Below are 4,442 nucleotides of genomic sequence, written 5' to 3' on the forward strand. Positions count from 1 at the left end.
AGAGGAAGGAAGGAGAAGGAAGGGAGCAAGGGAGGGAGGACGGGAGGGAGGGAGGGAAGAAGGAAAGGGGGGAGGGGGAAGGGGGGGAGGGGAGGGAGGAGGAAAGGAGGGGGGAAGGAGGGAGGGGGAGGGAGGAAGGAGGGAGGGGGAGGGAGGAAGGAGGGAGGGGGGAAAGGAGAGAGGGAGGAAGAGACGAAGGAAGGAAGGAAGGGAGGAGGGAAGGAAGACAGGAAGACATTTTCATGGGCCCCTAAAAGCCTCCCAGGCTTCGTCCTGTTGTGTCCTCTGGACAGATGGAACTAACCTCCTTTGACAGATGAGAGCTCACACGGTTGTATGATCACAACCACAGTGGACTCACTCAGCAGTGCTCTTTGTCCTGAGCTCATGCTCAGGATCAACCTGGTGGGGCCTCCCCAGAACACCAGGGGTTTCCCCCAGCGGACCCCGGGACAGCAAGAGGCCTCCCCACCCCCAGGGAAACGCCCAGAAAGTGCCGATACTGGAGGAGGAGGGGGTACCCCGTGGAAGTCCACCCACTCCCATCCACGGTTCTGCAATCTTAGTCATGCAGCATCTTCAGCAAGGTGACGAACTAAATGTTCTTTTCATTTTAAAAAGGGGCCGGGCATGGTGGCTCATGCCTGTAATCTCAACACTTTGGGAGGCCAAGTCAGGAGGCTGGCTTGAGCCCAGGAGTTGGAGACCTCACTGGGCAACATGGCGAGATCCCATCTCTACAAAAAATAAAGTTAGTGCGGTGTGGTGTGCCTGTAGTCCCAGCTACTTGGGAGGCTGAGGAAGGAGGATGGCTTGATCCCAGGAGTTGGAGGCTGCAGTGAGCCGTGATCGCACCTCTGTGCTTAAGCAGCCTGGGCAACAGAGCCAGACCCCACTTCTATTTTTTTTGTTTTTTTTGAGACCACTTTTGCCCAGGCTGGAGTTGAGTTGCAGCTCACTGCAACCTCGTCAGCCTCAGCCATCGCCTGAGGTTGGAAGTTCAAGACCAGCCTGACCAGCATGGTGAAACTCATCTCTACTAAAAATACAAAAATTAGCTTGGCATGGTGTCGGGCACCTGTAATCCCAGCTACTAGGGAAGCTGAGGCAGGAGAATCATTTGAACCCTGGAGGTGGAGGCTGCAGTGAGCTGAGATCGCGCCACTGCACTCCAGCCTGGGTGACAGAGGGAGGCTCCGTCTCAAAAAACAAACAAACAAAAACATAAAATACACACAGGCAGAAGCCGTCATCTTAGAGCGTGAAGATGAGGAGGGTGCTGAGAACCCTGGCAGTCTTTTCGCTTTTTGAGACGGAGTCTCACTCTGTCGCCCAGGCTGGAGTGCAGTGGCGCAATCTTGGCTCAGTGCAGCCTCCGCTTCCTGGGTTCAAACGATTCTCCTGCCTCAGCCTTCTGAGTAGGTGAGATTACAGGTGCCAACTACCATGCCTGGCTAATTTTTGAATTTTAGTAGAGAGAGGTTTCCGCAATGTTGGCCAGGCTGATTTCAAACTCCTGGCCTCAAGTGATCCGCCGACCTCGGCCTCCCAAAGTGCTGGGATAACAGTCAGGAGCCACTGCACCCGGCCCCCGTCAGTCATTAATCAATGTCTCCAGGACAGCGGCTCACTTCTCAGCCTCACTTTCCAAATATTCCATGGGTTTGTATCCAGTGGCCGTTTGTATTTCATCTTGTGCGAATTAATCATTCATTTCTTTGCATGGTTTTCTTTTTGAGTTTTTTCCTTATTGATTTGTTGGAACTCTTTATATATGAAGAACCCAAATCTTCTGCCTCTTATGATGTTGCAAGTGATGTTTCAGCTGAGCCTCATGCATGTGGCCTTATACATATTGTCAAAATGAAATTTTTCTGTAAGAGAGGAGAGCTTGGCCGGGCGCAGTGGCTCACGCCTGTAATCCCAGCACTTTGGAGTTTTTAACACTGGAGTTGGGGGTTGATCAAAGTCTGAGGCGGGCGATCAGGAGGTCAAGAGATCAAGACAATCCTGACCAACATAGTGAAACCACGTCTCTACTTAAAATATAAAAGTTAGCTGGGCGTGGTGGCACGCGCCTGTAGTCCCAGCTACTCGGGAGGCTGAGGCAGGAGAATTGCTTGAAGCCGGGAGGCAGAGGTTGCAGTGAGCCGAGATCACGCCACTGCACTCCAGCCTGGCGCCTGGCAAAAGAGCAAGACTCTGTCTTAAAAGAAAAAAAGAGAGACAAAATCTCACTCTGTCCCGCAGGCTGGAAGGCAGTGGTGCGATCATAGTTCACTGCAACCTCCAACTCCCAGCCTCAAGGGATCCTCCCACCTCAGCCTCCCTAGTAGCTGGGACTACAATTGCACACCACCAGGCCTGGCTAATTTTATTTATTAATTTATTGTAGAGATGAGGTCTTGCTATGTAGCCCAGGCTGGTCTTGAACTCCCGGCCTCAAGTAAGCCTCCCACTTCAACCTCCCAAAACACAGGGATGACAGACATGAACCACCATTCCTGGCTCCCAAAACAAACATTTTTCAACCAAGGGAAAGAGAAAAAAACGTCCAATATAAACTCTGAAGCTCATCCCACCTCTTCAAGATCTAAAGTAAGAACTGAAATTCTCCCCCACCCCCCAGAGTAACCGCCAAGCCCTGGGGCATTTCCTCCTGCACTTTTTCGATATGCTTTTTTTTCCCTTTACAAAAGCTTCACCCCAAAAGCATCGGGGTGAAGATCGGGGGTCTTTAACTTGTATTTCATTTCCCCAGAGAGACGGCCTCAGGAGTCTCTTGGCTCCGCCACGCAGGCACGGGAACCGACTTGCGGGATGGTGGACGGCGGGTTCTGTGTGCGGCCGGGATGGGGCTGCTGCACAGCTGGGTGGCTCCAAGTCAGGCGTTCTGTGCCGCGAACACAGCTCTAATGCACAGCCCTGCCCACGCCATCACGATGTGTCTTGTTTTTTGTTTTGTTTTTTTTTGTTTGTTTGTTTTTTCTTTTTTTTTATTTTTCTTTTTATTTTTTTAAAGACGGGGTTTCACCATATTGGTCAGGCTGGTCTTGAACTCCCGACCTCAGGTGATCCGCCGGCTTTGGCCTCCAAAGGGCTTGGATTACAGGCGTGAGCCACCACCCCCGGCCTGTTTTGGTTTTTTTTAAATTTATTTTTAAATTTTTTATTTTAAAGAGACTGGGGTTTTACCATGTTGGCCAAGCTGGTCTCGAACTCCTGGCCTCAAGTGATCCTGGGCCTCCCAAAGTGCTGGGATTACAGGCATGAGCCACCACGCCTGGCCAATGTGTCTTGTTTTTAAAGGACTGCCTTGGCATGGGTGAGCACTGGTCATGCCATCATATTTATTAGATTTATTAGACTTTGGTTTTATATTTTTAGCAGGGACTGGGTTTCAGCACATTGGTGAGGCTGGTCTCAAACTCCTGATGTGATCCACCCACCTCGGCCTCCCAAAGTGCTGGGATTATAGGCGTGAGCCACCGCACCCAGCCAATTGTTCATTGCTTTGCGTGAGTTTTTTTGTTTGTTTTTTCCTTATTGATTTGTTGGAACTCTTTATATCTGAAGCACCCAAACCCCTTGTTACAATGTTGCACATAGTTTCTCCTTAGCTTTCTCATCTCATCTAACTTCACTGTGAGTCTGTGACAACTCAGAAGTGTTTAATTTTTATGTAGTCAAAAAACACTTTTTTTTTTTTTTGAGTTGGGGTCTCACCGGGTCTCCCAGGCTGGAGTGCAGTGGCATGATCTCGGCTCACTGCAACCTCCACCTCCTAGGTTCAAGCGATTCTTCTGCCTCATTCAGCCTTTGAGTAGCTCGGATTACAGGTGTCTGCCATTGTGCTGGACTAATTTTTGTATTTTTAGCACAGAGGGGGTTTCAGCATCAGGCTGGTCTCGAACTCCTGATCTCAGGTGATCCGCGCACCTCGGCCCCACAAAGTGCTGGAATTACAGGTGTGAGTCACTGTGCCCAGCCTAAAAAAATACTTTTTTTTTTTTTTTTGAGACTGACTCTCGCTCTGTTGCCCAGGCTGGAGTGCAGTTGCACAACCACGGCTCACTGCAGCCTCCACCTTCCCAGGCTCAGGTTGATCCTCCTGCCTCAGCCTCCAGAGTAGCTGCGACTACAGGACATGCCACCATGCCCAGCCTAATGTTTGTATTTTTATGTAGAGATGGGGCTCTCAATATGCTGCCAAACTTGGTCTCAACCTCCCGATCTCAAGCAATCCTACTGCCTGGGCCTCCCAGAGTGCTGGGAATACGGACATGAGCCGCTGTGGCTGGCCTGTGTGGTCAAATTTGAAGAATTTTCTCCTTGCACAATTCTGGACTTCGTGCCTCCTCTATGCCTGAAGAGGGCAAGGAGACCGGGTGTGGGGTGACCTTTGCTGAGCCTCTTCTGATCCCTGCACCTCCTCACCCTAG

Source organism: Aotus nancymaae, unplaced genomic scaffold, assembly GCF_030222135.1.
Source record: "Aotus nancymaae isolate 86718 unplaced genomic scaffold, 86718_ANA_hifiasm-v0.15.2.pri h1tg000124l, whole genome shotgun sequence".
NCBI classification, from domain to species: domain Eukaryota; kingdom Metazoa; phylum Chordata; class Mammalia; order Primates; family Aotidae; genus Aotus; species Aotus nancymaae.